This window comes from Ambystoma mexicanum, chromosome 7p (assembly GCF_040938575.1).
Source record: "Ambystoma mexicanum isolate Mex_15411 chromosome 7p, UKY_AmexF1_1, whole genome shotgun sequence".
Lineage (NCBI taxonomy): Eukaryota > Metazoa > Chordata > Amphibia > Caudata > Ambystomatidae > Ambystoma > Ambystoma mexicanum.
In genome coordinates, this window is record NC_090939.1 from 272,520,031 (window position 1) to 272,543,468 (window position 23,438).

Below are 23,438 nucleotides of genomic sequence, written 5' to 3' on the forward strand. Positions count from 1 at the left end.
GCCAAGAACCCGGTGATCATCAAAATCCCTATTATTTTTATTACATATGCTAATTTCACCGGCATTTTTGCTCTTACCTTGCTGCGGTCCGGCAGCGTATTCTTGCGACGTTAAAGTTGCCCGCCTGAAAATTCTCAATATGCTGGTTATTAAATGTTAGTTGTTGTTGTTTAAGCTCTCCCTATCAGGTAGTCATTCAGTGCCCAGGCGAAGAGCTGTTCCCACGCTAATCTAAGCGATCTATCTCTTAGGGCAGGCAAGTATGGGTGGAGGTGGGGCATTGAGTATTCTATGGCCAAGAGGAATGCTGTGTAGTAGACACGTACCCTTTTCCTTTTCAGGTACGTTGGCCTTTTTATTTCATATACAAATTGGTGTGACAATTCTTCTGGGTAGTTATCGTCTGAGGGTACCATATACTCCTGGGCAGTGAATTTGTTAGTTATCTATTTTCTTAGCAGTACAATAATACGCAGTTCCTGCATGTGCGAGAGAAAAGAAAAGAGAGCATTCACGTGTTTACATGTGTAGGTGTGCGAGACAATGTCCTTCAATTCAGGTATTACTGCAATGGGGGTAGGGTCAGTGGGTGGTGGGCAGGGGGCTTGGGCTCAACTGGCGGGGGTATCTTTACTCTTTGAGCGTGTGACCATGGGGTGGGCAGTATGGGGATCACCCCTTTCTTCTTCAATTATTGTCTCTGGGGAGTCTGGGGAGTGACAGGGTATGGGAACACTTGGGCCGTTGGCTGTGGTAGACCTTTCTTCCTCCGTTGGTGACGTTGTTGCTGTTCTCCCAATGGACCTGTCGGTGGCGCTGGGGCGGGTCTGGGGTTTGTAGATCTTTACATCGTGTAGGTGGTTCCAGGCACGCTTATCCTGTAGCTTTACTGCTCTCGTTGATACCTCCTCTACTAGATGGGGGCCAGTAAATCGCGGACTGTTCCACTTCCTATTGAAATTGCGAAGTAGTACGTGGTCACCTTTAGCAATTTTACACAGTCCTTCCTTTTCCAGTTCTTTATCCGCGTCTTCTTGTTGATTGCTGTTAGACCCGCCCCGTGTGCGCTCGAGCTGTTGAGACACAAACACTACACTAGTAATCAAAGAAGACACATATTGGTACATTTCATCACCAAGAACACTCGCTGTGCTTTCGTGGTCGGTAAATGCTCTTGACGTTGGCGTTAGGGGAAGGCGCATTTGACGTCCGGTAACCACCTCGTGAGGGGTGAGGTGGTGGTCGGACCCTGGTCTATTCCTTAGCTCAAATAGGGCTAATGGAAGGCAATGTAACCAACTCTTCTTTGTTGTTTGCTGTATCTTTGCAATTGCCTCCTTTAATAGGCCATTCAGGCATTCACATACACGTTGGCCTGTGGGTGGTATGCGCATGCAAATTTATGCTTGATGTTCAGCAAGGATGTGATGTGCTGGAACATTTCATTTGCGAAATGTGGGCCGTTGTCTGACCTTAACACTTCGCACACTCCCCACCTGGGGAAGACCTCCCTCACTAGGAATTTAGCTGCTCTAAATGCATCTGGGTGTGAACAGGGCCCTGCTTCAATCCACCTAGAGAATGGGCATACTACTACGATCATATACCTATTTCCTTGACATATGTTGATCATATCAACATAGTCAATATGGAGATGCCGGAAAGGTCCCTCTGGCCGGGGTATAGTACCTCTTATCACCTTTAGAGTATGGCCGGCCGTAAACTGTTGACATGTGAGACAATTACTGATAAAATTTGACACATGAGAATTTAACTCGGGGCAAAACCAGTCTTCCCTAATTCGTGCTGCAATTACTTCCTTGCCTGTGTGGGCTGGATGATGTAGTTGGCTCAGGGCGGTGTTCAAAAGTGCCAATGGTATTACAACCTTTCCAGTGCCACCCTGGCGCCATAGTGCGTCGGTCGGTGACATTTTACATCCTCTTTTTACCCATATTTCTTTTTCGGCCATTGGTGCAGCCGCTTGTAGCTCCATAATCTGTGTGGCTGGGAGATGGGTGTACCCTTCTCTTATTAACATCTCCTTAGCCATTCCCCTCCCTCTCTCTGACTCTGGGGGGTTCCATATCTCCCCAAAATATGCAGCATATTTCGCATGTGCGTCTGCTGCTGCATTCCCCTTCGAGACGTGGTCCTCACCATTGGTGTGTGCGGTGCATTTTACTAAAGCTAATTCTTGGGGGTCATTTATTACTTCAATTAGTTCAGCCAGTAAGAGGGCATGTTGCACTGGAGTGCCATCAGCTCTCCTAAACCCTCTTCTTCTCCATTTCGACAGCCCTGAGTGGACAGTGGATGTAACATATGCGCTGTCGGAGTATATGGTCACTCGTTTGTCAAAGCTTTCCTTCAACGCCAAGATCAGTGCAACTAGTTCTGCTGCTTGAGCGGAGTAATGTTGTGGTAATTGTACACATTTCATTGCCACACACACCGGTACCTCCATCATTTTCACCACTGCAGCCCCAGTCCTCCTTACACCATCTCTTTGATCGAAAGTTGATGACCCATCAATAAACAATAGCTCACCTCCCTCTAGTGCATTTTCTTCAACCTTTGTAGTACATGAGTACATTTCAGTTACTTGCGTACAGTCATGGGCATAATCCCCCTCCTCAACTACTTCTGCTAGGAACCTTGCAGGGTTGACCGTGCTACATCTAACAATTGATAGTTCAGCTCTGGATAAAATGATCTCATAACCTGATGCTCTTTGCGTGGTTAGGGTGGACTTAGGTTTATTCAATATCGCAAATAGTGCATGTTCCACAAACAGTGTAGTTGGGCACCCCAGGGTGATTGCTGATGCCTTTTCCACTGCAAAAGCAGCTTTGGCGAGACCTTTTTCGCAAGGGAAGAGACCTAACATCACACGATCTAAGTGGCCACTGTAAAACGCTACTGGTTTGTAGCCCATGCTTGTTTTTTGAGCCAACACTGCTTTCATTACTGCTGAATCGCAATGTGAAAATATAAAAAATTGTCGCTCATAGTCTGGGGATGCCAGTACCGGAGCAGTTGATATCGCATCTTTCAATTCATCAAAAGCCTCTTTCATTTCCATCGTCCACCCCAGCTTTTTCTCCCCTTTATTAGCTTCCCTTAACGCCTCAAGCAGGGGTCCTATGTACGAGCTATAATCAAATACCCATGCTCTACAGTAGTTGCACAGCCCCAGGAACTGCTGCAGTTCCCTCACAGTTTGTGGCATTGGAGTGTTAAGAATGGCCTGTGCTCTTTGTGGTGCAATCTTCCTTCCATGTTGGGATATAAGCTGACCAATGTAAAGTACCTGTTCTTGACAGTACTGTATCTTTTCCATGTCTACCTTGTAACCTTTTTCAGCCAATATTGTCAACATCTTTAAGGAGTCCTCTCTGCATGTTCTTTCGTTTGTACTGCAAATTATTATGTCATCCACATACTGCAACACTGTGCTTTCCACTTCAATGTTACCCAAATCCATCTGTATTACTCTATTGAAAATTGAAGGTGATTCGCAATACCCTTGTGGCAATCTGGTGTGCTTCCACTTTGTGTTTCTGTAAGTGAAGCTCGTCAGATCTTGTGAGTCTGGGTGTAGTGGTATTGAGAAAAAAGCATTTTTAAGGTCGATCACTGTAAATCGTGATGCTTCTGCTGGGATGCCACACAATATCGTGGCCGGGTTTGCTGCTACGGGATATTCTGCTTCTACTATGTTGTTCAAGGGCCTAAGATCCTGTATGAAGCGCCAAGACCCCCCTTTAGCCTTGCGCACTGGGTACACAGCCGTGTTGCAAGGTGATTCTGAGGGGACCAATATACCATTATTTATAAGGGCCGTTATGGTTTCATATATGCCCTCATCTGCCTCTTTTGATAGTGGGTACTGTTTTACTCGGGGGAGTATTGCACCTTTTTTCAATTTTATTCTTACTCCCCCTATACTTTTTATGCACCCCACGTCATAGGGGCCAGTAGTCCACAATGATTTGGGTACCTTTGACATATCTTCCTTAAAGAAGGGTACTGGGGTGCATGCGGGTGCCTCAAGTGCCATTGCAATTTTCTGTGCTACTTGTTTGTAAGCCACTCTTAGCCATATTTCCACACTCATCATAAACACCATTTCACCTTCTTGCTTTTCATCTGAGAACAGCTCCTCATCTGACACCTGGGTGAGCCTACATCCTTCTGCTAATGCTATCACGGCCCCCCATGCTCTTCCTTCTTTGTCTTGGGCATGTACAGCAATGTAATCAGCTGTTGCAATAATGCTCTCAATGTCCATTAGGATCACCTTTCCTTCTAGTTCATTAACAGGTGTTTCTGGTCTGAACAGATAGGCTGCTGGCCTCCTCCATATTTTCCCTTCTATCCCTGGCATCCATGCAATTGCCATATCTGTTCCATACTGGAATAGTTTGCCATCTACTGGCTCCGCCCTAATCGCTGTCTGTCCGCAGTATGCTTGCATAATCTGTCGTGCTGCGAGCATGCTAATCCCTGGAGTAGAGCAAATTATGCCGTCCTCAGTAAAGGAGATCGTCATATTCAACCTGTTCATTATGTCTCTCCCCAGTATATTTACTGGTGAGGCACTATAATATAGAAGTGGAACTGACAGATCATAATCTCCAATAGATAAGGGAATGTTATCAGTAAAGGGAACCAACCCTCTAGCCCCAGAGAATCCTTGGGTGTTCATGGCTTCGCCTGACATCTTAAATTTACCTTCCCTTATGCAAGACCGGGTTGCCCCGGTGTCAACAAGGAATGATAATTTTTTGTCACCTATCGTTACCTCTATGCGTGGCTCCTCCGCACTATTAGGTGTTACTGACAGGATGGGACACACCAAGGCCGTCTGTGGGCTGTCCTATTGGGGGTACAATGATTGGCCATTTCCTGTGTAAGGGTTGTGTCCCAGGACCGTCACCCTACCCAGTTGTGTTTGTTGTGCTTGGGGTTGCTGTGTCATCACTACCTGTTGTTGTGGCAGTGAATACGTCTGTGGCTGTTGTTGTGTTAATTGTTGTTGTTGTTCATTTCCCTGTTGCAACGTCTGCTGTTGCTGTAGGCCCTGCTGTTCCTGTGAGGGCCTTGGTTGTCCCTGTTAACTCCATGATGGTGTACCTGGTCTAACTCTACACGTGCGTGACATGTGCCCTAATAGTCCACAACTCCAACACACCGGCGGTTCCCTACTTTGCCATGGAAAGCTCCCTGTGTTGTCCTGGTATACTGGTTGCCCTGTGGGGTAGGGATTTCTAAGTCCTCCCACCTGTTGTTGGGTGTTATATCCGTATCCTCTCCCTCTCATAAATCCTCCTCTCCCCCTGTTATAATTATAATACCCAGCTCCTGCCATCGTGTGTCCTCCTCCCATGTTGGTCATGTATGGTTGTATTGGCGGCGCCTGTTGTGTTACCGTCTGCGAAGGTGGTATTTGGGCGGAATCTTGTGCAGCCACTACTTGTGTGGGGCTTTGAGTCATTGTTGTGGGCGTAGTTATTAGTGGCCCTTCCATTGTGTATTTAGTAAGTTTTTTCTGTACTAGTTTAGCCTCTTCCGTTTTCCTGTCCTCTTCCTTTTGTTTCATTTTCCCTTGCCATGTCCTGCAATGATGCACTATAGTCAGTTGTATTTCTGGCCATGGTTTTGCTTCCATTCCCACTACTTTCTTTAGTTTTTTCTGAACTCCTTCTGGGAGCCCTTGTACCAGTATATGGTAAAATATTGCTGGTGTTTTATCCCATTGTTCTCTAGTTTCCATGCGCCATTTCTCTTGGATTTCCTGGATATAATCAACAGGATCTTCGTTCTCACGCATCTTGCGGGAGGTAATTGCTCCTATGTCTGACGTGTCTGGGTACTGTACCCTCAGTGCCTGCCATAGTGCATGTCTGCAGTTTGCGAATGGTGCCCCATCATGCGATGTGTTTGTTATTGTTGCCCCATGGAATTCCGCTCTCTTCCAAATGTCATCCGCTCTATCCCCTAATATTGATATTAAAAGGCCCTTTACATCTCCTACTGCCAGTTTCTGTCCTGCGGTGTGTTTTTCCATTTCATATATCCACTTACCCGCACCTCCACTTAATGATGGGAGCCTGCATTTTATATTTTCTTTATCGGTATGCTTCCAAGAGACATACTGCGGTCTAACCCCTCCTCTCTCTAAAAGTGGCATCAAGTTATGTCTCGTTTCACCCTTTGTGTTCCATAATATCGAGTCCTCACACCCTTCCTCCTCTTCTCTTTCTTCTACATCTTCAACTTCGTCCATATTTCCCCTGCTCGTAACTCTCTCCATCTTTTCCCCTTCTTCCATCATTTCCTGTATTTAGTGTGGGCATGTGTATTCGTCTTTCCTGCCTGCGACTAGGGAGGTCTCTAAGCCGACATGCATAGGGTGTCAGTTCATCTTTGAAGGGTGCGAGTTTTATTTTGCGTAACGAGCGTGAGGTGGTTGAACATGTAGGGTGCGATGGGGGAGGGCGTGATGGGGATGGTGCGGCCTCATGTGCCTGTCTTTCCGCTATTCCTTGCTCTCCCTCCTCACTTCTCCCCAGCTCTTCCTTTCTCCTACTGATCCATGGTGAGTCTGTGTTGGTCCGGGTGATGTATAGTTTATCTAAGCTTTCCCTTTCACTGTTTCTTCCTTCCTTCTCCACTCCTTCTTCTTCCTCACTACAAAAGCTAGTCGTAAACGGTACCCCCCACTCAGTCTTTTTCCCCTTGATCGTTACTGTTTGTAAGTCTATTAGGTCCAGTTCTCCTGTTTCTCCTTTATCAACCACTCCCCTTTGTGCTGATGTTGTTGCTACTTCTGTGTTTCTATATACATTCCCCCATTCTCCACTCTCCCTACTCCTATCTTCTCTTTCTCCTTCATTTCACTCCTCCATCTCCCTACTATTTTCCTCCCTTTTCCTTTTTAATTCCTCCATCACTTCACTTCTCATCTGTTCTAATATTCTTTCATCCTCTTTCTTCCTTTCCCATTTCACCCTTTCTCTTTCTACTATACTCTCTAACACCCTCCCTTCTTCGTATTTCTTAGTTGTTTCTGATAGTAGCCTCCTCTTCCACATTGCCATTTCTTTTTCTTTTTCTTCTTCTTCCCTTTTCTTTTCTCGCAGCACCGCTCTTGATACCCTTTCTGCTGCTGCTTTTACCCTTTCAGCTTCTCTCCTTTGTTCCTCAGTTCGTTCTCTTATGTTTTCCAATTCATTCTTACCTTCTTTCCTTTTCCTCGCTCTCTCTCTCTCCTCCCTCTCGAGCTGCTTGATCAATTCATTCTGCTCATCCCTTAATTTTGCTAGTCGTTCCTCCAAAATCTCTTCCTTTTGTCTTAACAGCTCTTCCCCCCTCATTTCACTCTCCCTGGCATTATCCTCGTCTGTTTTCTTTACTACCTCCTTCTCTTCTCCTGTTAATGAACCTCGTAATTTTAATAATATCTGTGCAGCTACCCACTCATCATTTCCTATTTCCACAGTCTGGTCATCTCCAGTCCTCCCCTCCCCTGCTGGCATTTCCTATGAGCCACATATGGTGGAGGGCTGTATGCCGGGTTCGAGTATCCCTCAGCCGCCCTTAACTGTCCTCTTTCTATTTCTCCTAATTCTCTTAAAGGGTACAACCCCCCTCCCTCTGTTTTCACCCCCCTTGCTATGGGTATCTCGTTGCTCGGTTCCTTTTTTATCTCATCTGTTTTATTATACTTTTCTCCTCCCTCTCCTCTGTTCCCCGTATTCTTTCGGTCCTCACTCCCCTTTTTCCCATCCTCTCCTCCCTCCTTAATCTCTTTTTCTTCCGGTATTTCCCCCATAGTGAACATTCCATTTGGTCCTGGTCGGGACCCCTGGAACATTCTCCATAAGTCAAACACCTCCACATGGTTTGCCAACTTCTTCCCTTTATATGTATTGTGCAGATGGTTTAATAATGAATGTTGGACATATGGATCGAAGCTACCATTGGGCGGCCACGGTGTTAGCATTTTGTTATCCGTCCCCTGGGTCCATTCTATGCTATATTTAATCAGTTTCTCCCTATGGGGTGGCAGTGTTGTGCAGATGTGTTGTAGTGGGGTAGTGAGGGTGTTCCCCCACCCTCCCGATCCTGTCCCGTATGACATAGTAGCGCTCCACTTGTTACCCTTCCCCTATCTGGTAGCAGGTTATCTCACCAGCAGTTTACAATATACAGCCTTATATCGTTTACCTGGCCCCGTAAGTTTGGGGACTTACGATAGTCCGCTAAGAAAAATTATAAAAAAAATATAGTATGTTACATTTGTATATTTCCTTCTGTCTTTCTCTCTTTATACAACACCCTTACGGCCCCCTGCGGCCGAGGCGCACGTAGCCCCCTGCGGCTGCGTACCCCTTATGGCGTTCTTATACAGTCGTCCTATTTTCACGTGCTCCTCCCTCTTCTACACTTGCCGTGGCCGGTGTTCTCCGTGCGCAGCCACGTTCCCCATTTCGCCTTTCCCCGATCAACTCATTGCCGTTTATCTCCGTTTCCACTTCCTTACCACAGTTCTCTTCCCCACCAATCTCAGAAGGGAAGATGCCTTGTGCTCGGGATATCCTATGAAAGCCCTACTGGTGACGTCACCGATCTCTTCGAGCTACTGATAAGTTCTTCATATATTCTTTAAGTTCAAAATGCACTTTCAATCTACCCCCGTTAACCCTACAGCTGTCTTCCTGTCACTCCTGGAACAAGGTAATCAAATCAATAATATAATCAGACTGCGCACACTGCGTCGCCTCGCGTGTGATACGCCCCTCGACAGGAGGGCTTAACCAGCCAATTATCTTCAAGGTGACTCTGCTGTTTATTAAACAAAAACGGCAGGGATGGGTCAAGGATCGTACGCGTCCGTCCTAACACACACACAATCATGGGGCTCACAGGCCCTTTTTACTCTAGTATGACGCGCTACTTGCGTCACTTTAGAAAGTTAGCAAAAAACCTATCGCCACTCTTAATTAGTTGCTCGAGTGGAAGGGTTAGTATAGCATACGTATAGAGAACAATATAAGTGGACAAGGGTTAGTCATGTGATATATCTGGGTTGTCCCTACAATTAGATACATGAGAATTGTTACATGAGGACTACTGATGATTGGTCAATGTTACTGGCGTCAGTGATAAGAGCCCCATGTTCTGATTGGTGCGCCCGTGAGCTTCCCAGCTTGGGACCATCGCCGTTCCCAGCTCTCGGTGTACCTGTCATTTGCAACAATGTTTCACTATGAGTACGTGCAGACAATGTGAGGACTTATTCATGAGCTGGAAAGCCGACTACTCCCGACTACTCCCACTGTCGCAGATGTCCATTGAGCCTTTTAAGTGTGTCTGCCTGTGTCTTGTACCAAGGGATCCAGGTGCCTTCTTTCTTCTGGGCTTGGCATCCTGTCAGGTTTGGCTTGGTCACGTGAGGTGGGACCGTGTTTGAGGCAGAATTCTGCACAATTAATATTGTTTTCCCACTGTGTGCCTGGTTTAATTTGCAGGTGCGACTTTAACGTTGGTGCGCGGCGTGCGAGGTTGCAACATCGTGCCCTTGATGGCCTGCTCTTGGAATGTGGGTTTGCAACATTGCGACCTTGGCTGTCTGCTCTCGCCGGGCTCATTCTGCAGGATCAGCAACCTGACTCTTGTTCTTTTAACGTCCATGGGAGCTCTTGCTTGCGGCCTGCTTAGGCCTGGTGTATAGGTGGACCGTTTGGTGCACAGGCGCTTTAGGTTATAGCATCATATTGTCTTATGACCAGTATTGTGTCTTCGTTATATTTCTCATTATGGCACCTGGGTTTAGGAGAAGCGTAAGCAAGCTCTTTAGATGAGTTCATGATGCGTCTTGCGTTTCTGCATTTTGAGAGCCTATGTGGAAAATAATAAAGATGCACGTCCGTGAGTATGTTTGTCGCCTACGTCATAGCATTGAGTATATTCTTCGTGTAGATTGGTGCGGGAGTGTCCAGTGTGTATATTTGCACAGGTGTGCTGACCGTTGGCTAGGTCGTCATGGCATCTCTAACGACGTGTAGGTTTTAGTCTAGTTGATCCGTGCCGCAGGTATCGGAATGGGCAGGGCGGGCTGCTGGGCAGGCAGATGGACACATCCGTATGTTCCTGTACCAGGGTATTTGGTCGTCTGGTAGATGGGCAAACTCTTCTCGTGGCGGGTGCCTGGGCCGTGATCCTTTAGGCCAGGCGCGAGAGGGGAGGGACGGGAGCCTGTTTTTCCATTCTCCCACTTCACCACAGTCATACGTTTGTTTACCAGTAAAAATATTTCCCCATAGAGTGTAAGCTGATAAATCTCTGTAATCTTTAAAAAGTAGTAAAAATAACTTTCTTTTGTAGGAGCAGACGCAGACACAACACCATCAGATGTTTCAAAGTTTCGATGTGGTTCTGGTTTTTACAGAACTGACAGCATCTTTCCCCCATCAATGTTTTTCATTTCACCCCAGAACCTCCTTTGTCAGCCATAAATTAAAACAAAATCTTAAAAACAATGGTCCAAACTTGGGTGACGGGAACTTCATAAGATAAGCAGCTGTTTGATTTAGAGGTTTCTACTCAAAATGACCACTCTTAAAATTCTTACATTTGTTATCCTGCTGACAAGTAAGCCTCCAATCATAGTGCCGAAGTTTGGTCTGGGCTCGGTTTGGATTAGAGAGAAGTAGATCTAGAGAAATGTCTGCTTCTATCATTGTATGTGTTCAGGCTTTCATCCATGCCTGCAAAGACTGGTCCGAGTTGGGAACTAATAACAAGGCTATAGACGACAGTATTGAACCAGAATTACCCTTATTCAGAATACATTTCCCGAACAAGTTCACAGTTCGCTATATGCACATAATATTTATTGTCAGTAACCCCAACTCGTAGCGTATCAATTGAATTGGGAGGCTTGATGGAAAAGACAGCACTTTTCTCCAGAACAAACCCTCGATTTTGCTCCAGTCCGGCATAACTTCCAACATCTTAGTCTCTGATCCGTAAATTAAAATTGGGACCACCTTTTGCTTATAAAATTTGTGTAAAGGCTTACAGAAAAATGTCCCATATTTCCTCTTTATCATTGCAGTCTGCAAAGCCACTAATGAGGCCTTCCTTCTGACGTCCGATTTGTAACGGGACTCTTCATTACTATTGTTAGTATTCATTCCCAAATAGTGATATTCATCCAGAATTACCAAAGGTCTTTTATAAAAAAAAATCTTTACTGCGCGTCTCCTTAAAAAACTTTTTACAATTAGGATAAGAATGTTGGTTTTCTCAACATTAATCGGTAAATGATTCTTATTTGCATAGTATTCTAGGGCCGATAATGAATTTTGTAGACCCATCAGTGTTTTATCTTAAATTACAAGATTGTTCGCATAAAGCAGCCACGGTAAGGGAATAGATCCCAACTTTTCAAGTGAAGGCCAATATCAGCTATAAAGAAATTTAAAAAAGAGCATGCGCTAAAATGCGTCCCTGCTTTAGACCTCTAAATGGTGGGATTGACTGTGTCGGGAGTCCATTCTGATTCAACCTAACTTGAATAGACATGTCCAAATAAAATTGTGAAACAAGTGCTAGAATATATGCCGGACAGGCTGCATCTTCCATTTTTAACAACAAAAGATCTCTTGGAACAGATTCAAAGGCCATTTTAAAATCTAAAAAGACCATAATGACTCCTTTCTTAACCAAGACTAGTGCCAAAAGATATATTGAGGTGCCCAGGCCTGGGACAAAACCTGATTGCAGCCTGTCCCCCAGAGACGCTAGCTGAATCCAGCGCATCATATCTCTCCGGAGCAGGCTAGCAAAGATCTTGCCCGGGCATCCAAAAGATCAATTGGCCAGGAGTTCTGCAATAATTCTCAATCCCCCTTCTTAAATATGGGAATGATAACCGATTTCTTCCAGGAATGGGGATTTGCTTAAACTATATAACCTGGGTGAAAATGGAAAATAGAATCCTGGACCAAGCTAAAATAAGTGAGACCATCTGGATCCGGGGCTCTAGAGGTGCTCAGTTTTTGTATCTGGAGGAGAATATCGTCCAGATCAAAGACTACAGGGTCCTCAGTGCTCCATATGTAGTTCCTTTTACTCTAGGTCCGAGAGGCATATAATTCAAGTAAAATTGTGCCCGCTCTTTCCTGGCTTGGATTAATTTGGGGTGGAAGTTGCTGATTATTATTAGCTTTATTCAATAGGGCCCAAATCTAGGCACTATTTTTGGATACTAATGTACGTAGCATTAACTCCCCATCCTGTTGGTACATGATGGCATGAAACAACTTCAACAAGTTCTTATACCCACGCTTGAGTTTCTGTGCCATAGATGATCTTGTAGTCAGGTCTAGATGAATACTTGAGCCCAGGTTCTTCTTTAATTTGTCTCTTCATATCTCTAATGTTAATATCAAATACGTGCTAACGCTTGAATGTGGGTCTAGGACCTCCATCTCTTTGTTCTATAGATAGGCTCAACGCGACAACACAGTGATCCTCCGACCATATTAATTCTCTGTTAAATGGTAGCCACTCATTGATTATACATGCATTTCATTTATGCAAGGTTAAAGTAGTCCATCTAAACCTGTTCCTTTCACCTGTGATCTCCACATTAAACCCGTAATAGTTTGCTTGTTGGGCGGGCATAGATAGGTCCCATGTTAACCATAATAAACTGTGGTCACTGTGATCTCATGGGATCACTTGGAAATCTTTTATGGTCAAAGCAATGTTTCTTTCAATGTAAATATTATCAATGATGGAGGCCTGATCAGCCCGTCTCCACGTAGGCCTAGGAGGTATATCACCTTTAAAAGTTCCATTGAGCATGATAAAATCACGACTTCTCATTAGAGCTAACCATTGTTTTCGCTGGATTACTGATTGAACCAAGATTTGTAGTTCTACATTGAATGATTAAATCGCCCCCGATTATAGCTGAAATAATAGTGGGGTTTTGAAGGATTAGGTCTAACATTTGTTCTACTCCCTCCAAAAACAAATCATCCATTATTACCAGCATGATTCCAGTACAAATTTAAAAGGGTGAAATAGCCATTTGGGCATATCAATCTTGTGAGCTGCATGAAAGAGTTTGGAGAGGCCCACAGATCCAAGGTAAAATCGATGCTATTTTTAAATGCAGTCAATAATCCAGCCGAAAGCCTCCCTTTCTTGGTTTTGATTGCCGGTATCAGGAGCAAGGGATAGCTATCCCAAGCCACAGGTTTTAAAAACCAAGTTTCCTGGAGAATGACTATATCCAGGCCTTGCAGCGGGTTGCCTTCCTTGACCACCAGGAATTTGAAGCCTCTGGTATTCCAAGTTGCAAGTTTTAGGCTTAAGATTTCTGTTTTGGTTGGGAGCTAATTCTGTAAATTGAAATTATTCTGTGCTGATGCACTGGGCAACCAGGAGCACTTCAGTTCTTCCTGAATGTGTGGCGCTGCTAGCAACTTAATCTGACAAGCACCTTTGACTGTCCCTGAGAGTAGGAGGTCCTCAAGAGTGGTCTAGTGCACTTCTTGTCTCTATGCTGTTTGTGCAGTGAGTCCTCTTTCCTAATGTTTGTAGATTGAAGGTTGATCTCCTCGGGCAAAATAAATACCTGCTGGAAGAGGTTGTTTCCTGCTCGCAATAATACTTTGGTAACCAAGTGGGACTGTACCAGCAGCCTCACCTTGCCCAGGTCATAGTCAGTAAGGAATTCGACCTGGGCGATGTTCGAGGATTGTATTTCCTCCATTCGAGGGATGTCTAGGAACAAGTTCAAAATGCTTGACCTGTTTAGCATGAACTCTTGATACGTTGCTCCTCTACACTCTAGTATAAGTCTGTGATACTTATTAAAACGCTTACAGGAATGAGAACGAGAGTCATGTGGACGTCTCTGCCTCAAGGAGGTCGATGATTTGTGTCTCATTACCTTTCAACCTCTACCATTTTCCCCCTTCTTTTAGATCACAGTCTCCACATGTCCTCAAATGATCTTGTGTGTAATGCATTCACTGCTCCCTAGATGAAATAGCTTGTTGCTGAGTCGTGTTTGATTCCTTATGATTTTATTTAGACGCGATTCCTTCTCGGCTCTAATGTGAGGAATTTGCCCGTGGATGGGTAGTTATATAAATAGACTACATCATCTAGATTGCAAGGCGGCCTGTTAGATCCCTTATTTCTAGAATATTGACTAACTTTCGTGCCAAAATCTTCTACAAATGAGTCATCCCTATCTGTGTATATGTCTCACACATTGGTGAATCCTCCCTCCTCACTTGATTCTTCAGTGGAGCTGTCTTGGGTCTCTGTCTTCTTCTTTCTCCAGCTTTTCTTGGTCTCCTCGTCCTTTTTATCCTTCTCCTTTTCGTAGAGATAAGGACGGGCTCCCCCGGAGGCCACCTTGACTGAGTTGGAATACTGCAGACAAGAGGGGACTCGGAGGAGCCCGACCCAAACAGGGAAAAACCCAAAAGGCTTAAAATAAAACTGGATGAACGTGAAAGGATGGAGGCTATTGCAGGTCCAGTGATATAGTATTCAGATGGCTTCAATGCCCTGAAGCTCACAATGCAGGTTGGAATCAAACCACTAGTATTGGAAAGTAGAAATACTGTCCTTGCCGGAACCATAGGAAGGTCAGAATGAAAGGGAGAGACCGTGACTCCTCTGAGGAAAGACGGGAGAGCGAAAAAGGGAAAGAAACCCAAGGCGTGCAACAAGCTGTAGACGGGGAAATACAGCAGAGAAAGCCTCTGGAGAAGCTGGGTCCGCAGGAGGACCAGTGCGGAAGGCGCGAGCCAAAATCCCTGAAAGCAAGAAGGAAAGTGAAAGAGAAACAGCGTCCCAGCAAACCATTCGCAGGAGGGAAGACAGCGCGGAAACACAGAGAGGAAATCGGAAGCGGGTGCAAGAGTAGTGGAACTACAAGCGTAATAGCAACAAGAGTTGCAATCCCAGAGCAGGGGGCGTGGTCTCAAGATATAATGAAGAAGCCATGAGAGACTAGACTGCTGCAGTAGAGTGAACATGTCTGCCCGAACTAACAGAGCCTCCAACGCTGCCATACCTTCCAGGGCCGGAGCATGACAATACGGTAAGGTCAAGAAGCTCAGCCTCTTGTATTCATTTGTCTATTTCTTCAAGCTCCAGCGGCTAGGAAGGAAGAGGTTTAGGGGATGAAAATGTCATCAACTATTGTCACCTGCTTTGACTTTTTTTTCATTAACTCTTTTGCTTGATGGATTTCCTTCAGGGGCGTAGACAGAGTCCGCAGAAATTTTCTAACGCCAGATAAGGTTGATTTCGTAAGAGATCTATGATTTTTAGTCTTTTTCCCCAGTTCGGTAGATTTCCGTCCCCCTTTCCTCTTGGCAAACATTTTTAAAATTGGTTCATGTGGTGGAGGTGAGATCTCGCCAATTTCTTCCACTGGCTCTTGAAGTATACCACTCTACCTACCCAGGATCAAATTATTTTGCTTAGCCGGAGATTAGTTATTATCTAAATCGTCAGATTCAAAAATAGAGGATTGTGACTCTGGGTCCATCACCACTGAGGGTAATCCTATGAGCGAGGTCACCAATTTTACATTGCTCCTTACCATCAGGGCTCTCGTCAACCCTTGGAGTAGATATGACTCGATGGAGGTTACCTTTGTTATCAAGGTGGTTAATAAGCCAAAAGGTTCTGCAGTTTTCATATCCAATGTTTCATATAATCTTAAAACTGTATTAATGGCCGTTAGGGTGATTTTCATAATGGGAGGGTGCCCCTCGGTCAAGCCAAGAAACCTTTGGGGAGTGGGATTAACAAAAGAGACAGAGGCACTATATGATGAACTCAGAGACTCTGGGTACAGTATTTGAGATTGAGATAGATTTAGGTGCAGAGGAGGAAGTAATAATGGTGTTTGAGTGTCTTAAACAAGGACACATTCCGCTGTTACATTTTTTACTAAGTCAGGGTAATGAGTTAGACCAATTTTTGATGATGTGTTTTTATTCATTACTACCGGAATATCGTGATTGGGCAGTGAACTCTTATTTTTGCTGAGTATCTGCAAGAGGTAATTTACCTGCAAATTATCATCGATGGGTAAACTGGAAAATGGACTGGGCTACATTGTCAACTCCCTCCGCCCCCCCAAGGACAATGGAGGGGGTAACATTACCACCCTTCCCCGAGGGCCCTCCATGCTCTATGTGTGGGATCTCCGCCACCATGTTGAAATCTGATATTTCAGTAGAATCTATGAGTAGTTCTTGCATCGGAGGAGGAGCATCGTGGGGTTCAAGGCCAGAAGTGGCTGGTTCAGAGGTTTGATGAGGCTCGAGTTCACAAGGTGTCTTTAATTTTGCCCAATAACCTCTAATACAGGATGTTAGGGATTTTGTACGAAGATGTTGCAAGGCTCAGGTTCTCTGTGGGGAGGCCTGGCCTTCCGTACATGTATTGGCAGTGAGATTGTCGTCCACTTGGGCATGGCAGATTTAAGTGAGTAAACATAAGACATTTCGATTCAAGCAAGTTAGTAAACAAAGTCAATCAAAAGCAAATCAAGAATAAAATTCCGTCGGCTCCAAGAAAAAGATTCCCGTACTGGAAAAAAAAGACAAAAACAAACAACAAAAAACCACCCAAGAATCTGATTAGCAGTCTGCAATTAGTTCCAGGGCGGATCAAAATTAGATAGATAATGGTAATGTTACTGCTCTCGCCATAGCCACCCAGCCGCCCAACTGCCTAACTGCATTCAGTGAAACACTTTGCGGTGTGCGCGGGCATGCTAATGCACGCATGAGGCAGCTTTTGAATGATTTTGATAGAAAAGGGGCGTGCCCAACAGACGTTGTTACAGGTTCAGCAAAACAGTCCAGAAATATATAATGAAGCTGGAAATGAAATAAATGTAGGTAAATAAATTGTCCCCAAAGTTCACAATTTGCAAGGTCCACGTAGTAATGTATCAGATGGTCCGCATCCACCGTACCTCTTATTACAGAAGCAAAGGTTGCAGCAGGCGGCAGGTAAGGCAATTGTGCCTAATTGCACTTGGTGAAGCACTCCGTCATGCGCGTGTTGATGCACGTGCTGATGCACGCGTTGGCAGCTTTTGAATGATTTTGGCGGGAAAGGGGCATGGCCAACAGGCGTTATTACAAAGTTCTGCATAACAGTCCAGAAATATATAATGAACCGCTTGTCACAGAAGCAAAGCTTCCAGCAGGTGACAGGTAAGGAAATTGTGCCTTACTGTACTCGGTGAAGCACTCTGTGATGATAGTGATGATTCAGTTTCATTTTAACACACATTCTTCAGAAATTGTCCTCACCCTCTGATTGGTACCCACTGCTGAATTTTCTATCTGTTTCTCTCTCTCCCCTAAGTCGGCCCCACTCTACCCAGGACCTGTTCTCACACACTGTCCACTTTAGGGATACCAGCCCACACCAGGGTGCCACAGGCCGTCTCTGCACAAGTACTCCAGTAACAGCACTTCACCTGTGGGGCCCCTCTGCTGAGATGTTGCAATAGACCCAGTTTGTTTCCCCTCTAAGTTGCTGATTGGGTCTTCCACGAACATCACCACACTACCATTCTCAACTTCTATGCTCAAACACAATATGTACATACCAACTAAGCCATTCCAAAAGGCCCAACTCCTAAGGCCCATCGTCTGTCTGCTTCTGTCTGCTTCTGTCCGCGGCGGAATGCCGGCCAGACGTGCTGCTGCCCCCCTTGTCATCGTGCCTACAGGTGTGAGTACATGTCTAGGAAGCCTATTTTTATATGCATAGAGTACTATGGTGTCCTTAGAGTGCCACGCTAGCAAGTGCACTTTGCCTTGCAAACCTATGCACCACTGCCTGTATCTCACTATATTTTTTGGCCGAGAAATGAGTACAATGTGTAGGCCCACATCCACCTCAACATATGGCGAATAGCAGCTAAATGACTGCTTAACTTATCTGCCATTACCTGATCCAACACCGGCTCCTCTCTTCTAGTAACTATCTTCATCCTTTCCCTAACACGGAAGGCAGTAGTCAATCGAACTGGACTACCAAAGTGGCCCGCATCGGGCTACATCACTGTCTTTACCGTACTGAACGCTTGCTAATTCTGCTTGCCTTTACATTGAACATAGCTTATGTACCAAAACTGTACAGGAATTGTGACTTCATCAACCAACTTTATTATGGATCGCATTGTTCCAGTTTAAATGTACTGCCTATGTGAGTGGTATGGTGCTAAACTATCTCTATGTTGATATTTGGTCCGTTTTAGGCCAGTTTGATTGCCTTAATCAATTATTAATGTTTTCCACAATGAATGTGTTATGTGCCACCTTATGACCAACCCAGTCGCCATAATGGTACTTATTGTACGAATATTACGTGACTACTAAGGTGTTGTGACTTTCTCCGTCTTTGCCTTTATCTGGAATGTGTTGCTTTTATCGATTGTGACCCTAACGTGCACTACTGATACTATTATTACTTGCTGCTTTCTGCTAATTGTAAGGTTTGACAGGGGTGACCTACCCACTTGTGATACATCTCTAACCTATCCTGGCACTTACTGCTGTGACTCCTACATCTCGGCCCTGATCTCCCAGCAGTATGCATGCCACTGATTCTCTGTTGTTAATAGCACTGTATGCCTCACTAGCCCTAGGCTCACTATTAAATGTCCTTGCCCTAAACTACCAAGACTACTACAGGACTGCTTTGCCCAACCAGGACCTCAAACCCTTAACAGTAACTAATAGTACCCCACTTTGTCCTCAGTCTCATCACCCATACAACATGGATTGTCATCATATGGCACCCACTAGCCTAAAGACTGACTACACTATCATTAAAACGAATCTTCCATGCCTGCCTACAGCCAGAAACCTCAGACTTAGGGCTAGGCTAACTAAACTTTATGAAACCCTGACCAATTAATCTCTCAATTCCAGCCCTACTACCATGGGTCACCATATCAAGGCTAAAACGTATGACAGAAACAAAAAACTGGACGGACCTACCTCTCTAGGCTCACTCTCAAAAACTTGTCAAGATAAACCTCATATTATGACCAACGACACTAACCCTCCATTCATTAAGGGCACACTGATCAACGCCAGATCCTTAGTGGCGCGCCCAAAAGGAATAGCAGACCTTATCACAATTGACAACCTCGACTTCCTTGCCATCACAGAGTCTTGGCTCCATGCGGCTGCAGGTCCTGCACTCCTAATAGCAATACATGATAACTTTGAAATCATTAGAGCAGATAGAACAGCTTCTAGAGGCGGGGGCATTGCTCTCATAGTCAAAGCGGATCTAGCCATGAGAATAGTACCCTCTCCTGATGTTAGCTCCTGCGAACTACTCACAGCAAAACTACCAATCTCCAATTCTAGCACCTTAACAATGCACCTAATATACAGACCCCCATGGACCAATTGGGTCCTTCGAAGAAGACCTCTCTGCAATAATTTCTGTTAACACCAAACCAACCTCCAAATTTCTACTGCTAGGTGATCTTAATGTAAGTTTTAATGCTCCCAACGACCAACACGCTCTAGCAATTTCTAACGTACTGACAGAAGTAGGGCTTACCCAAAGAGTAACCCAAGCCACCCACGACGAAGGAAGAACTCTTGACTGGGTGGCAGATAACTGCGCCACGTCTATCACATTGATCCTACCTCAAACTTGGACAGATCACTTCCTGATCTCATTTAGCCTGCCAGCTTATACCCTTGAGACCAAAGTCAACCTAACGGCAGGAATAAAAAGAACATTACAGCTGACAAACCTGTTCCTCTTATTATGCCTACTCTCAACTGCCAGACTCAACTAGTCCTGATCTCCTAGTAGACGCCTACAATTATACCATGTCTAAAGTTCTAGATGCTATTGCCCCACTTAAGATGCGGAAAAGTAAACCAAAATCTCATCTGAACCCTTGGTTTACACCACACTTAATAACACTGAGAATGGAAAAAAGAAAGCTTGAAACTCAGTGGAAACTCCTTCCTACCGAGGAAAACAAAACTAAAATTGATCAATCTAGCCGCCTTTTACAAAAAAGAAATAATACGCACCAAACAAGAATCCTATAATGAAAAAATCAATAAAGCTAGCTCAAGTACAAAGGAACTGTTCTCCATCCTAAGGGAAGTGGAAGCTCATATTCCACAGACAGATGAATGCCTGAAGGACAAACTCTGGTGCACAAACATACAGAATGCCTTACAGAATAAAATCTCCCTCCTTCAAAGTAAGATTGCCAACAAAAGAAAACTACCAAATCTAGGCAAACACAGTGCAGATTTGATCTTCTCTAGTAAACCACTTCTCGAGTTCAGTTTCTCTCAAGTCTCCATCCGTGAGGTTGAAAAAATGATATCCTTCCTTAAACCGTCAAGGTGCCAAGGAGATAATTGTCCAGCACAGATAATTAAAGATGCTGCTATTTATAACTAAACTAATTAATTCTTCATTCATCTCTTGCATTGTCCCTAGTAATTTAAAGGAGTCTTGGGTCCTACCTCTCCTGAAAAAACAGTCACTAGACCCATCAATACCAACCAACTACAGGCCAATTAACACTGTACCATTTTTACTCAAGATCCTTGACAAGGTGGCCAACATTCAAATCCAGGAGTATTTAGAGTCTAACTACCTCCTTGGAGCCCGTCAATCAGGCTTTAGACCTCGTCATGGTACTGAGACTGCCCTATTGGACTTAAAAACACAGATTGACGAACTAAAGGATAAGGGAAAAATAGCCTTGCTGCTACTTCTTGATCTCTCGACCGCTTTCGACTTGGTAGATCACCAAGTACTTTGTAAACATCTAGCCTATGCTATTTTAGAATACAGTGTTGAAGGACATTTATTTGCCCCCTCCTATACTCACTAGGTACACACCACATCCCAATTTTCTCTCATCTCCTTAGAAAACCCAGGGTGCCGTATTATCTCTGTTTCACCAGGAAATTAGTTATATATTGCAGTTCGGATAGCTTGGTATTGCCAGAGAAAATTGTTTACCTTCTTTTTCATATGCACGGTGCAAAACGGCCTGAACGAGGAGATTCAATGGAACAACCTGGCCCTAATGAAATAATGTACACATTGTGTAACATATGCAATGACGGGGGCAATACAGGCCCAGCCTACATTCAGACAATATCCCAGGCTCTGTTTTGACACCATTAGTAATTGTAAGCATTTAGGTACAAGAATATATATACAAAAAGTGCCCGTAGTCCACCAAAATCAGACAAGCTCTAGCGAGTATCATTTTTTTGCATTACTGCAGCGGAGCGTGTTTCTCACAGTATCTAATGAAGAATGAACATACAAATACAATGTTCCTTGACTAGTCAGTATATTCAGCGTGAATTTTTCACATTATTCTGTTCAATCACAGAATCTAACGAATTCTGCCCAAATATGACTCAATTATAAATAAATCAAAATAAGGTTCCTGTGATAACATAAAAGACAGTAGAGGTTACCATGCCAACAACATCCCTTTCCAAATAACAAACAGTGCGAGAAAAAATCATTCCAAGATGGCCGCCATTCAGTACATAGTACTGAGCAGCCTCATTGTGAGATTACCAGCATAAAAGAAGGAAGAGGTAGCTATGACAACCCTTTTCCAACAACAAGCAGCGCAAGATTCCTAACGGAACCTCGCTGCACGACTTGGTCATCTACGGAGGTGAATTTGGTAAACCGCACTGCACTTATAGCTATTAGCATGAATCCTTTTTTAAATGATTTCAAACAAGTCTGTTTATATCAGAGTGTTGCTTCCCATGGCTCTGCGCATTACAGACACAAACATGCCGGGCACGGGACGCCGCAAACTACACCCCGCATGACAAAACATACCCCATAGAGAATGGGGCTGGGCATACCAACGCCGCCTTAGAGAAATTCGATATTTAACATGCCCGCGAATAGTCCGGGCTTCTCCCGGTTCCAGTCGCTATTCAGCATGCAGTACTGGTGTCCATTAACCAAGATAACATGGACTCGCCTGGCGTTAAGAACGTTTGGCCATGCAAGAGGACACATACTATTGCATGGCAAAAAATACCCTTGAGCATTGCTACGATGCAAACAAAAAACAGATAAACATGAAAGGGATTTACCCCCCCGCCCTTTTCCGTCATTTTTATTTTCATTTTCTTCACAGTTTCACCCCGTGATTAAAACCGGATTCCCAGCTAAAAAGCGGATGACAATATACGCACAATACATCAATGGAATTGCTTGGTGCATGTGAAAAAGAAGGTAAACAATTTTCTCTGGCAATACCAAGCTATCCTAACTGCAATACATTGCTCATTTCCGGTGGAACAGAGATAATCGGGCCCCCCGAGTTTACTAAGGAGATGAGAAAAACTGGGCGTGGTGTGTACCTAGTGAGTGTGGGAGGGGGCAAATAAATGTCCTTAAACACTGTATTCTGAAATAGCATAAAATGCAACGATAAACAAAGAAGTTCCCTGTTGCAAAATAGCAACCCGTCCTAAAAAAAAGGATTTTTCGACTTTACCCTGTAGATTGAGCTGGGTGCCCTCCCGCCTTACCTGACAGGTGAATGACTGATTGCTGTAACATCCAAGAAATCGGTCCTGAAGAAGATGATGTAACAAAGGAAGTCACTGACACCGGTGAACCAGAGGTCTAACAGATGTTTCCAAATTAAGAAAGACACTTGTTCATTAAATAATTACGATCACTGACCAGTGCCTATATGACACGACAAAAGGTCCCAATTTCAGTAATTGTTGTCCACTTGAACCATTGCCTGAGAAATGCAAAACAATGTTCATTGTGTGTTTTTCACGAGGTTGATGTAAAGAAACAAATACATCAAGCATGTAGGTTTTATACCTTATGAGAGAGTTTTTTTGTCGTCTCTATTTTTTATTTATTATTTTTTATGAAATTAAATTCATGGGATAGCCAAGCACACATCATGTAGGGTGAATAAAATGACATGGTCCTCAACCATATGCAAATAGTCCCACAGGAACTGCTTCACCATACCATAACAAAAGCATGGGAATAGCTATCCCAAAGTGTGTGCCTTTTAGTCTCAAAGCAACATCCTCATTGTAGCATTAGGGGAAGTTTCCTCTCCTTCCTATCCCTGTTAGATAGGCGGCGCACCAGCACAACCTAGCGTGAGAACATTACAGAGGTACAGAGTGTTCATCCGACCAAGGTGAGATGCAGGGAACTCAATAAAAGATGTAACTAAATCATGCGTGAAAAATTTGACTCTGTACCTGTCCATTGTTTTGTGTGATCATGTAACTGTACATACCATGCTAACTCTTAGCATAGGATATTTGAATGGA

General features: G+C 44.3%; 1 protein-coding gene across 1 annotated transcript in view; it reads left to right on the top strand.

Annotated features, from left to right (window-relative positions):
- EVA1C (eva-1 homolog C) overlaps positions 1–23,438 on the top strand; it is a 637,492-nt gene that overhangs the window by 555,376 nt on the left and 58,678 nt on the right. The gene's annotated exons all lie outside the window — the stretch shown is intronic.